The sequence below is a fragment of the Macrotis lagotis genome, chromosome 5 (genome assembly GCF_037893015.1).
Source record: "Macrotis lagotis isolate mMagLag1 chromosome 5, bilby.v1.9.chrom.fasta, whole genome shotgun sequence".
Lineage (NCBI taxonomy): Eukaryota > Metazoa > Chordata > Mammalia > Peramelemorphia > Peramelidae > Macrotis > Macrotis lagotis.
The window spans coordinates 5,374,717-5,388,618 of NC_133662.1; the positions used below are offsets into that span (position 1 = coordinate 5,374,717).

The 13,902-nt window shown below is 38.7% G+C and overlaps 1 long non-coding RNA gene across 1 annotated transcript in view; it reads right to left on the reverse strand.

Annotated features, from left to right (window-relative positions):
- Nucleotides 1-616: 616 nt before the first annotated feature.
- LOC141523384 (uncharacterized) overlaps nucleotides 617-13,902 on the reverse strand; it is a 97,828-nt gene continuing 84,542 nt past the window's right edge. The window contains exon 4 of the long non-coding RNA XR_012478480.1: nucleotides 617-1,302. This is a non-coding gene — a long non-coding RNA (uncharacterized LOC141523384). The remainder of the gene's footprint in view (nucleotides 1,303-13,902) is intronic.

Genomic DNA, 13,902 nt, shown 5'->3' on the forward strand with positions numbered 1-13,902 from the left:
CAGCCAGGGACACCCGGGGACCAGGACCTTTAGGCCAGGACAGCAGCCTGAACATCTGATAGTTTTTACAAAGATATGAGTAAGAAGATAAATGAATCAGAGAGGAGGGCTGCATTTGGAGCTGAGGGACCTAGTTCATAGGATCATAGATTAAAATATGGAAGAAACTTTAAAGATCAATCTACCAGTCAATCAACAAGCATCAATTAAATACTTGAAATGTGTCAAGTACTGTGAGGCAGCATTTGTCTACAAGGATCTAACAATCACATTTGAAGATAAGTAAATAATAGTATCAACGCGAATAAAGTGTCCAGTCTAGAATCAGGAAGACCTAAGTTCAAATCCAGATTCAGACACTTAATAATTGTGTATCTCAGACAAGTCACTTCATTCTATTTGTCTCAATTTCCTCATCTGTAAAATAAACTGGAGAAGGAAATGGCAAATCACTCCAGTAACTTTGTCAAGAAAATCCCAAATGGGGTCATGAAAAGTTGGACATGATTGAAACAACTGAAAAACAACAACAAAAATACAGTATATAAACAAAATAAAAGCCCAGTGATGGGAAGGGGAGAAGGGAATGGTGAAACTAACAACTAAGAGGGTCAGAAAAGGCCTCTCAAAGAAGATCTGACTCAGCCCCAATAAATTCATTGAGTTTATAGTCCTAGGTGCCAAAGGGGATAGAAATAAAGGGGAAGACATAATTCCTGTCCTTCTCAGCAACTTGACTGTTGGGGAGGCAAGACAAATATACACGTCATGTTCAGAAATGCATCATTATGATAATTACAAAAGTGCTTTGAGAGTAAAGGATAGCTCAGCAGTTGTGTTGAGAAAATGCAGGCATGTTACTGATTCCACCCCCAGGATACTGAAACAAGCAGGCAGGATACTTATGAGCACATAGTTCATAATTTAATGGAGCAAAGTGGTATTAAAAGGAGGCAAACAAAACAGAGATATTTGAATGAATCACCATGAATCCCAAAGTTGCTGGTAAAAGCATCCATCCTCTTTTCTGCCAGTGGGTTCTGCCAATTGAAGGAGGAAGGGAACTCTCTCCTTCCCTCTGTCCCTCTCTATCTCTGACCCCACCAGTTTTGTCCCAACTTTCTTTAGTCCATTTAAGTACTCAGATATGGCTTAGATGAATCTCTAGAGTTCTCTTGAATATGATGACACAATCTCTAGAGGCTTCTCCCTTTCTCTGGGTGTTACCACTCCTCTCTCCCATCTTCATTCTCCATGACATATTCCTGATTTTTTTTCTCCAGGTTTCAGTTCTACTATCACCTGTAGAGAGATGATGGCCAATCTCAGGTTACTCACATGGGAAAAGTAACTCATGTGGGGATGGGGGAGGAGAGGAGAGAATGACCTAGCTCATCAAATTTATTCAGGGATGCCCAAAGAAGGTAGGTTTTTTTCCCCCTAATTTAAATTAATAAAAATCTATTTCTTTCACTCTCTCCCATTGAAACACAAATTAAAAACGAAACTCTTGGGGCAGCTAGGTAACGCAGTGGATAGAGCACTGGCCCTGAAGTCAGGAGGACCTGAGTTCAAAGCCAGCCTCAGACATTTAATAATTGCCTAGCTGTGTGATCTTGGGCAAGTCACTTAACCCCATTGCCTTGCCAAAAAAAATCTTCTAACACATATGCATAGTCAAGCAAAACAAATTCCTGAATTTCTTCACGTTAAAATATTTCTCTCAATCTATACCCTGAGTCCATCATTTATTTCTCTGTCAGATTGTGGGTAGTAGGCTTCATCACTGGTCTTCTGGGAGATTTGGTTGGTCATTGCATTTATCAGAGTTCCTAGGTCTTCCAAAATTGTTTTTCTCTACAATGTTACTTCCTTGTTTAAATTTGTTCTACTGGTTTTGTTTATTTCACTATTATCAGATCATACAAGTCTTCCCAGGTTTCTGTAAAAACATCTCTTTCATCATCGTAACAGTATCCCATTACATTAATATACCATAATTTATTTAGCTATTTACTTGTTTAACCCTCAATGGGCAAATCTTTTAGCTTGTCTGGTATATAGGCCTAATAGCCAAATTACTGAGTCAAAGGGATGTCATTGCTTTGTAGAACCCCAGCAACATTTTTCATTTTCCTTTTTTTTTTGTCAACTTTGAAAATCTTAAGGGTATAGGTTGCTTTAATTTGTATTTATTAATCATTTAGAATATTTTTTCATATGCTTATTAAGCCTTTGGATTTCTTTCTTAGGAACCTGTCTGCTCATATCCTTTGACCATTTATCAATTGAGTAAAATTTCTTCTTGAGTTAGATGACCACATAGGAGGAAATGTGTCCACATGCATTATCAAGCCTTAGATTTAAGTTCAATTCCTGGGCCAACAGCACTCACTGCCTCAGTGTGCTTTTCCAGAAAAAAAAAAAAGACAATAGCTGCTCCTCTGGGACATGCTCTCCCCAGCTGGTGACATATCCTACAAGCAGCTGTTCAACTCAAATTCAAATGAACTCAACAAAGATTCCTTAAGTACTTACTGTGTGACAACCCTAAGCTAATATCTCACTGAATTTCTAGAACTCAACTGGGGAACATGCCTTTGTCCTCCTTCATAGTCTGCCCTGGTTTTCTCCTCCTATGTGGGGGAGAGAGTTGGTACCTGTCAAGATAAATCAATGGAAACTCAGTCTTAAAGGGAGTAAGATGCTTGGGTCTAGGAAAGGGAGACTAGATTAGTCAAGCCAGATCCTGTTCTTAAGGAAATTGGGAAGACATTAAGGGACAACAGACAGGATAATCCAGAGATAGAGAAAGTAATTTCTTAAAATCGTCCATTACCCTATCTAAATTCAGTAACATTCATTCAACAAATGCTTGTTATAAATACAACTGTTTCTGGTTCTACCTTGACTATACTTGTTTTCTGTATATGTCCCTCCATATCTATTGCCTGGTTGCTCGTGTTCTCTATATACATCCCTCTAAAAGCAGGAATAAATTTAGAAAGAAGAATTCTATTCAAAATAACAACAGTGTATATAAAATATATTTTAGTGTTAAGCTATCAAGGCAACTCATATAAAAGCAAGCCCCAAATACTCTTTATTGAAATGTCACAAAAGACCAGTCCATGGAGGACAATGATTTTTGTTGCTAGTCCTTTTCAGTTTTCTCCACCTAGAATGGACCAAAATTACATCATGGATAAGGGAAAGATGGTGAAAAGAATTTTTTTTCACTTTTCATTTCATTTGATTCTCTCTCATTTATTTCATAACTCTTTCAGTTAAAAGAAATTCCAAAGACAAACTTAAAATACTTTAGAGCTTCTCTGGCTAAGAAACTGCTAAATTTGGATGGCTGGGGTTTGCATCACAAAAGAAGTAAGATGGAACTATAAACTAAAAAGAGCTAGTAAACCTTTTCTTCTATGAGAAAGCAGTCCAATTATAGCTGAAACCTAGAAAATAGCAGCCACTTAGTGAAAAGACCAACAGAGAGCATCACAGTCTCTTTAACAGAGGATGCTAGCAACTCTCCAACATAGGAGGTTATAAATTGTCTTGACTATGCATGTGCATTCCCTCTCTGGCTATGTATGATTCCTATCTATTTGCCTCTCCACGAATGTCCCATGATCACATTTGTTTCTAAAATATATCCTCTTTCCCAATGGTGATGTGATAACTTTGAGAGAGTATACATTAATATTCATGAAGAAAGTCTTTTTTTCTCACTAATTTTTCTATGCTATTTGAATATGCTTTGAATTACTATATCCTCTGGTTAGACACAGAAAACAGATCAGTGAATGTTTGTGAAGTGTGGTTTTGAATGGACAAACCCTCAAACTGCCTTTAAACTGGGGCAGTTTCTAAAGGTTCATGTGGACAGGAAGACTATATTTATTTACATTTGTGGGGTTCACCAGAAATCTCTATTTTGAATGTCCTGACATTGCAAGGACTTTTGTAAGTCTCTGACTCTCTCTCTCTCTCTCTCTCTCTCTCTCTGTCTCATTATATATGTGTTTATGTACCTAGAAAATAATTTCTTATGGCTGTGATTGTTTAGCATGTTACTTTAGAGACCAGAATAGTTGTTTTAGAATAACTATCGTACTGTTTTAAGTCAAAAGTACCATTAATGTATTATTAACATCTTAATATTGCTAAATATTATGACCACACTTGTCTTCTTATTTAGGTTCAAATTTGTAATGAACTTAGATACTCATATATCATTTAACATATTTTTAAAAAACATATCTAATAATTAAATGAGAAAGAAATATTCAGCAAGGATTTAGAACTGATTTAGCACTGCAGCCCCACTTCCCCATATTCATATAGAAATGAATCTAATCACGATGCTGTATTCAGTCATAAAGGTGTGTTGATTTGTATGGCAGTGAGACAACCATCAAGTTTGAGGGACACTGACTCCTTCTGACCTAGACTTAATAACGCAAGTCTGGTCCCAGGGACTAGGAAGCTTCTCTTCCTCTTAGGCTGGGGCAAAACTATCCCAGACTACATGGCAGGAACCTTAATATATTCTGTTTCTGCCACACTAGGGTGCTTGTGAGGGGATATTTGGTGAAAAAACACTGTAAACTTATACAATATTGGAATTGCACTCTCACTGAGGACTACAGGTTTTATAGGATTCACAGGTACTATGACAATGATGTAATTATTCAGTTCCTAAGCTATGATTTATGTGCTTTGGGATTATGATAAATGCAAGCAAGAGTACAGAGGCATGAATTTTTTTAAAAGTAGTTTCATTATATAAACTGTGACAATGCTATAATCTAGCATCCCTGAAGTGCTAACACTTAATGAAACTGATTAGCAAATAGCTATTAATCCCTTTATTAAGAACCAGGGAATAGGGAGAAAGTTTTGAAATATCATGATAATAGAAGGATGGAGAGAAGGTGATGTGAGAAGCCAGCTGGTAGAAGCAATGCCATTTCCAATAGCCCATGATTTCAAAATAACATCATCCTCAATAGAGACAAATTTAGAAACAATCCCAATTGATATGGGAGCATTTGTTGTTGTTTGATTGATTAATTAAAATGTGAACCCATTTGGAATTTTCTTGACAAACTAGAGTGGTTTGCCATTTCCCTCTTCAGTCATTTTACAGATGAGGAAACTGAGGCAAACAGGGTGAAATGAGTTGCCCAGAGTCACACAGTTAGTAAGTATCTGAGGCCAGATTTGAATTCAAGAAGATGAGTCTTCTTGATTCCAAGTCAGGAACTCTATCCTCTGCACCACCTAGTTGCCCAATGTGGGAGCAACAGGGTCCCCAATGTCCTATAAAATGGAACCCACATTCTCAGGTTTCTATGATCCCAGCAATAGTGATCTCTCAGCTATTCCTACTGTATGACACACCATGCCAGAACCCTGTTGCTTTGCATTAGCTGACCTCCTTGCCTGAAATTCTCTCCTTCTTTACCTCTACTTTCCTGGTTTCCCTCAAAACTGAGTTCAAACCCCACCTTCTATAAGAGGTCTTTCCTGGTGCCTTCCTCCACCATCTACTACTTCCCATCTACTCAGCATGTATCTTAGATGCACATACTTTGGTGTCTCCCCCATTTGTATACAAGTTCTTTTAGGGGAAGAACAGGTTAGGGTCTTTCTTTGCATTCTCAGTGTTTCTCACAGTGTAAGTCCTTAACAAACATGTGTTAACAGATGACCAATAGTTACTTAAGAAAGGCAATCTGTCGATTTAATGAACCTGCTATGTGATACCCATTATGGAAATCCACTAGGCTTTCTCAAGGGGATGGCCTTACCTACCCACTAAGGAATCCTTACAGTCCTGGGTAGAACATGGCAATGAAGAAATATAGCAGTGGCAGGGTACCAAAGTGGAGAAATACAGGAGGCTAATGGAAAGCCTCAGGGGAACAGCTTTTGATCTTGTATGCTTTCTGAAATGGCAGCATCCCAAGATCACAATGATGGAGCGTCTAACAAAGCTAGTTGGACAATTTGGTGGTTGAGAGACTACATAGGAAGCCTAGACTCAGCTCATCCATTCCTTTCAACATGAGAGAAAGACTGGCTTTGTATTATATTTCCTTAAATCTTGGCTGGATTTAAAAATATTTTCAGTCATCCTTTCTTTAACACTAAATTCTAATGTAATGTGATCCATCCAACAATAGGGATCACAATGAGTATCAGTCAATCCATATGTGTCTCTCTATTGGTATATATGGACACATGATTGCCAGGTACTCCTCAGCCTCTTCCCGGATCTGAAATTTTCCTTTGGACTTCTACCAATCAGCTTGCCAATCAGCTTGCTTGCTTTGTATGCCTCTACTAAGCTACTCCTTTCCTTTTTCTCCCCTCTCAACTTCTACAAGGTTGAGATCTTAGTAACTAGTTTAAATCTGTTATATTAGTAACTAGTTAAAGCATACTGTGTAAAAAGAGGCAACAGAAATTCAGAAATTTACCCCATCCCCACCAGGGTAGACCCTCTTTCTCTAGCTCCTGATGCTGAATTGAAATAAACACAATGCAGATGTTTAGGCACATCTCTCATTTCCAGTGCAAAGAGAAGTGGGGTTAAATTCCTCATAAAATTCTCATAAAGTGGCCTTCTATGGATATTTCAATTCTTACTTGCCACCCTAATGCAAACAGGAGCCTTGAACCCACCTCCAACTTCTTTCAAATTAAATGTTCATTGTCTGGGCTTTATGAGATTCAAATAGCTCTTCTGTATGTTCACTGGGAAACTGAAGATACAAACCAAGTCACAGAGAGGGATATCCCTAACAGTTACTATACTTCCCTTGAGCAGTTAGGTGGTGCAGAGGATAAAGCACTGACCTTGTAGTCAAGAAGAGAGGAGTTTGAATCCAGCCTCAGATACTTGCCATTTATTAGCTGTGTGACCTTGGGGAAGTCACTTAATTCTGATTACTCCCATCCAGGTTCATCTCCAGTCATCCTGATTCATATCTGGCCGCTGGACTCATATGACTCTGGAAGAGAAAGTGAGGCTGTTGACTAAGCACGGCATTGCCTCACTCAAATCCTGTTCATGTGCTTGTCATGGCATCACCTCCCTGACTTCAAGAATGAAGAGCAAACATCATCATCACTGTAGGTCCCTTTTGGCCCTTTTGAAATCCCTGTCCCAAGAGACATCTGTGTATCATATTCTGCATCCTAAGAAAAAGCTTTAGGATTCATCCTAAAGCCCCATGGGATATACCAGCCCAGGGAAAAATTCAATATTTTTCCTTCCAGGAAAATTTTCAGTCCCTGAAAATTACATGGAATACATATCCTTGAACATCTGTGAATCAAAGTTGTAAGTATCATAATTTAGTATGCAACATAAACACAGGTATTTTTACTAGGCTAGACTTGACATAGGCCACTTCCACTGTTAGTTTGGGTTTGAAAATGGAATGAAATGAAATTTGTAGTCCACCTAATAGTTAACAAATTGAAGTTCACCTAGCCTTACATACACAACAGAGAAGAGATGTTTATGTAGACTAAAGCACTGATTCATTTGAGAAACACTTCTCCATGTGGTTCACACTGCTGACCTCTGATCATATGTCAGAGGAAGAGTTCCAGTCTTTCACTTTCTGGATGTTTCTTCTTAAGGGTCCAGGAATCTATGTTGGGACTTGATTTGAGTCTCCCAACCCAAGCAAACCAGGAGTTTCTCTAAGAATCTATAGCATGAGCATTGGTCATAACACAGTAAAAACCATCTTGACAGATGGATGAAGACAGATTAAAGATAATTGACAGGCCTCAGACCTTTTGGTGAGTTAAGGGGATATCTACCCCCAAGTATGTGAAAACTTCCCCTAGCAGTATGGCAGAATAGGTGGATGTGAACAATTTGTTCCAAAAGTCATGAAAGTGGCTGAAGCAGGTGCTATAGAGCATTTAGAGCTTGGTTGAATATCAAAGATGCCCTGAATCCTGAGCCATTGCTAGTCATCTTGACTTTTGTCCTGCCACTGGACTCCTTTGACTCTGGAAGCCAAAATAAGGCTGACAATTTTGTATTACTCCACTTCATTTAAATCTAATTCACCCTCAAGTCAAAACATCACTCTTTGATGTCATTGATCTTCTTCGAAATGAAGGACAAACAGCAATAACACTGTTGAGTGGTAAGGAAATAAAGACAAAAGCAAAACAGACATTGATTTCAAGGAGCTTGAAGAAACGGGGAGAGAAGGAAGTTGAAGAGGAAAAATAGGCTTGGGCTGATAGTAGTTGTGTTATGTTGCTGGTCAGATCATTGACCATTTCTTTGTCTCTCAGTTTTCTCATCTATTAAATGTTGAGAATAATACTGACCCACCTCATAGGTTATTATGGAAAACACTTAATAAACCTGAAAATGTGATGTAAAAATGAATAATTATCTGGTTGTAGTAGAAACCATTTAGTGAACAGTGAAGCAAAAAAGGGCAGACAATAGACTGCATCTGGGCCATGGTCGTTGTCCTGACTTTTGTCTTGCCACTGGACAACAATGACTCTGTAAGACAGAGTAAAACTCTGTCTCACTTAAATCCAATTCACCCTTGAGTCAAGACAACACTCTATGATGTCATTGGTTCTCTTCATAAACAAAAGATGAACAGCAAGGAGTCTAACTTCCATAGTGGTGGCAAGAAAACCACCATACCATACTGAGTTCAAATCTTACCTCAGACACTCACTAGCTGTCTGAACCCGGGTAAGTCTGCTTGAGTTTTCTTATCTGTAAAATGATCTGGAGGGGGCAGCTAGGTGGTGCAGTGGATAGAGCACCAGCTCTGGAATCAGGAGTACCTGAGTTCAAATCCTGCCTCAGACACTTAATAATTGCCTAGCTGTGTGACCTTGGGCAAATCACTTAACCCCGTTGCCTTAAATAAATAAAAAAAATTTTAATGATCTAGAGAAGGAAATGGCAAACTATTCCAGTTTCTCTATCAAGAAAAATCCCAAATGAGGTCACAAAGAGCCAACATGACTAAAAATGCTTTCCACATTGCAGTTTTGATATATCCTGGTTGGCATGAGAAATTAAATAAGAATTTGGGGGGGGAGTTTTGGGGGAACTGCAGATGACACTCAAAGACCAGCAGATTCCCCTGAAAAAGTTTAGAAACTCAGAAATGAATGATATATATATATATATATATATATATATAATATTGCATAATACCAACATATCTTATCTTTTAATACCCATAATTCAGACTTTTTTCTGGTATAAAAGGAAAGCCAAAAACTTACATGTGGATTTTCCAGATCACTCTAACCCCTCAAAGTAGAAGAGATAACTGTATTTGTAAATATTCATTTACTGTCTTACAATCTTACAATCTAATGTAAGCTTCTTGAGGGCAAGGACTGTCTTTTGTCTCTTTTTTTGTATTCCCATAATATCAGATGACTTACTCTGACCAAATATATAGGCCAAAGGCAGAAAAAATTAATATATTCATCAGAGTACCTACTAGTGGAATTAGCAAAAAGACTTACACAGTAACCACCTAAATTCAGACCCTAGATTATTGCTATAGCCTCCTAATTGTTCTCTCTGCCTGAAGGTTCTCAGCACTCCACTCCACTCCACACAGTACTGCCAAAGTAATTTTCCTTAAGCATAAATCTTAAATCTTACCATGTGACTCCCCTACTCAACCAACTCTAGTGGCTTCCTATTGCCTCTAGGAAAAAAATATAAATTCCTCTTTTTATCTTTTAAAGCCCCACACCACCTGATCCCTCACCATCTTACCAGTCTCACTGAACACTACTTTCCCTCCCATACTCTCTGATCCAGCTAAACTGGTCATCTTTCTTCTTTCTTCCTTTTATGTTTTTACACTGGCCATCCCCCATACCTGGGATGTATTCCCTACTCACCTCTGCCCTATCAAGTATTTTTTTAGCCTTCCACATAAAGTTTTTCTTGATCCCCCCAGCTGTTAATTTCTTCCTTCCCAAACTACCTTAACTTTAACCTTTTTTGCATCATCTATATTTATCAAATTTATATTTATCCTCTATATGTTTTATAAGTGCTTTTCTTCTCCATTAAAATATAAGCTCATTGAGAACAGGGATCATTGGTTTCATTCTTTGTATTTATATCCTAGTGCTTTATTCACTTAATAAAATCTTGATTGAGAGCACAGTACATTTCAATACTTAGACTACAAACAGCCTAAAATACATAAAACAAATGTTGTAATTGCATACTAAGTCTGCAAACTACATGGATTCCAGCAATAATCACCCTCTATGTATGTGAGTAATCATGTCTCCTATTTTTCCTAAAGAAGCTAACGTCTGCTTGATCATTACCCCTAATAAGTCTAGTATTTCAATCATGACCTTATGAGTTTTTGAATGGCCCAGCCTGAATATCCCTGTCTTTCAGGCTCAGTGGCTGCTTCTCAGAGTGATTGTAAGGATTAAATGAGAAAATATATGCCCAATGTTTTGGAAACCTTAAATCTCTATATAAATGTTGTTGTAATCTACCTATTGATATATTTCTCTCTTCTTCTCCTTGATGACTTTCCTGATAACCTCTAGGCGAATTGATCTCTCCCTCTTTGACTCCACAGGCTATGCTAACCTCTCCTATGCATTTTATCATTTTCTATCTGCCAAACTGGGGCAGCTAGGTAGCACCATATTGCATAGAGCACAAGACTTGCAGTTGGGAAGACTCATCTTCCTGTGTTTACATCTGACTTCAGACACTTACTAGCTTTGTGACCCTGAGCAAGTCATTTCACCCTTTTTGCCTTAGTTTCTCATCTGAAAAATGAGCTGGAAAAGGAAATGGAAAATCATTTCACTATCTCTGCCAAGAAAACCCCAAATGAGGGTCACAAAGAAAATCAGGACTGAAATGAGTGAATAAAAACAATACCAAATTACCTCCCTGCTAGGTCCACAAATGGATTCCTGACACATCAACACTTCTCAGGGGTCTCACTTCAGTTATAACAACTCTCAGAAGTGACCTTAAACTCATGACTGAGCTTCAGGTGATATAATTCCCTAAAGACCCAAATTTGATTGGGGCTTGTGCTTGTCAAATCTGCTATGACCTGTGTGTTCTTTGCTTCCTTGAGGATGACAAGCATCATCAGCTGCTTATTGCCCAAGTGGTTCTGAGTGACTAAGATCCCCACCAGAGGCACCATTCCTTCTAATCCCAATATTTCTATACTCTGAGGAATGGAAACTTCTAGCTGGTTGTTTGGGGGGTTTTTTGCAGAGTCTCAAGGGTTATAGATTTTATGATCATGAAGCCAGATCCACTGGCATTACTAGACTAAATGAGCACAGTATGTCATCCCTTAGGGAACGTTATCTCTAGCTGCCCCCCAACTGCATATTTTCCCAAGAATTTCTGTATTGGTTGTTTGTGGTGGTTACTGTCTCAAGTCCATCCTTATTTTCTGTCTTTTAGGTCACACACACACACACACACACACACACACACACAGAGTGAGAGACGGGAGGGGGGGCTGTGAAGCTAAGAAGGCTTTTAAATAAAATACAGGCAGTAAACTGGATTTGGCCTTCAGTCAGTTTATTGACCCCTCCTTTAGGTAGTCAGATAACTATATGGTTATATCATAAGCATAAGGAGACAGTGAGATTTTGCATAGTGTGGTTAAATGTCTAATGTTTGAACTAAAATAACCTCTGAATGACGGGTAAAAGTAAACATCAGTAGGGGCTCATGCAGCATGTTCAAGGTAAATTTTCTGGGGAACCAAGTTATGACTGGAGGTGCTGCACAGGATATAAAGCAATCATAGAATCAAGGACTAAAAGAACCTTAGGAATCCTCTTTCTCACCCTTCGCTTTACAGACAAGGAAACCAGGATCCAGAAGTACCTTGCTTGAGGTGGCACAGGTTGTAAATTGCAAGTTGCAGAGCCAGTTTGAATTAAGTACTCTTTCCATTCTGCCCCAGTTTCCCTTAGCAATCAAGAGTTCCAGATTATAGGATGGAATATCTTAATGGGTCTTTTAAGTTACAGTTTAAAACCATCTAAAATCTTTCCTTGGACCTTTTTACCTAACAAGTCAAAATGGCTCTTATTTGGTGGATTTCACTGATAAAAGTTATCAATGAGCATGCTACTTAAGGGAACCATAGCATGGGTATAACCATATCCTGCTTATGAGAGCAGTTCCCCACAAAATAGCCAGAAGTCTCACCCTGAACCATTGCTGATTCTCACAGTAAAGGACTCCCCTATTTACATATGAAAATAGCCCACTTCAGAAGAATTCCTTTTTATTTCCCTATCACAAAAGGAACCCCACCTGAATCTTTAGAAAAGTGAGTGAGGGTCCTTATAGGAGTAGGGTTGCCCTAGGGGAAGGGGATCTTTACATCCTGCAATTACAAATACATCCCTTTATGTCATTTTTAACTCACAGACCTTACAAAAATAGGTGTGCACATGCATCTGTGTATGCAGCCTGAACTGCATCTGTATTGCCATATACCCATACTTTTGCATGAATAGATTCCCCTATCCCCACTCCCCAACAGAACAAATTTCAAACATGGCTACAGTTCACAGATGCCTGAGTGGGTGTGGGGGAGGCAGAGACATCATAATTGAGCCCTTCCCCACCCCCGCCCCACAGCTGCTTTCCCAGTGGGTCAGCACCCTGACAGAGCACATAGACACCCACATAAGAGGCTTCTCAAAATTCGGCAGCTGCACTCTCCTCAGCTCTCTGAAGGCTTGTTTATGTCAGTTCTTCTCTCTACCAGAAGCCAATCCTTCCCAAAGGTGGCAGCAGCAGTATAGCCTGTCGCACATCCACCCTCGATAGTCATCAACCTACAGTCTCCTTAAATGCCCCAGCTCCACACCTCCTCCTCAGCTGGGAAAAAAGGAATATTTGCTTGTGATGCGATTTCACCTGTTTCCTATGACTCTGCTTGGTTTCCTTAATTGCAGTGCTACCATGTAGGGCAGTTTTCATTGTTAGGAAGTTCTTACTTGGATTGAGACAAAAATCTATCCCCCTCTATCTATTTAATTCATTGCTCCTATTCTGCCTCTTGCGGTCAAGTGAAACAAGTTGAATCTCTCTTCCCTGTGTGACAATCCATAAAGTTCATTTCTTCCTTACCTAGTCTAGATGAATGAATGGACATTACCTCGGCCAAACTGATACCTGGAAAAGACCCTAGTTTAAAAAAGGCTAAGGTCTTCCTGTATCCATGGGCTTCTCAGTCATTGTGATCTGACCACTGGACCCAAAGATAACTCTGAAGGAAAAAGTGAGGTTGGTGACTTTGCACAGTCCTCTCTCACTTAAATTCATTTGTAAGTCATAACATCACCTCCCTGATGTCATGGTCCTCTTTGAGAACAAAGGACAAACAACAACCACTACCAAATACTGGAAAACTAAATCTTCTTTTTCTCTGGGTCCTCATTTGGTACAATCCCTTCAGCATTCTGGTGACTCTCCTCTTTTGAGTCCTTCCTAAAGTGTAGAAATACAGATTTTCAGAAATGATCTGAACAGGACAAAGCACACAGGAATTATCATTTTCCCTGTTCAGGACACTAAAGTTTAGTAGAACCGTACAAAGGACTTCATTAGCTTTTTTGGTAGCATCACACTATTGACTCAATAAAGTTCACTCAGAACCACAGATTTTATCACATGAGCTGCAACTGACTTTCTGAACTAAGCACAGACCTTTACATTTTTCCCCCTTTAAATTTATAATCCTTTTATTTTATATCCTTTTTAAATTTTTAACTTATGGAACAAAATAAGCATTTTTATAACATAATACAATAAAAAAGACGATTGTACAT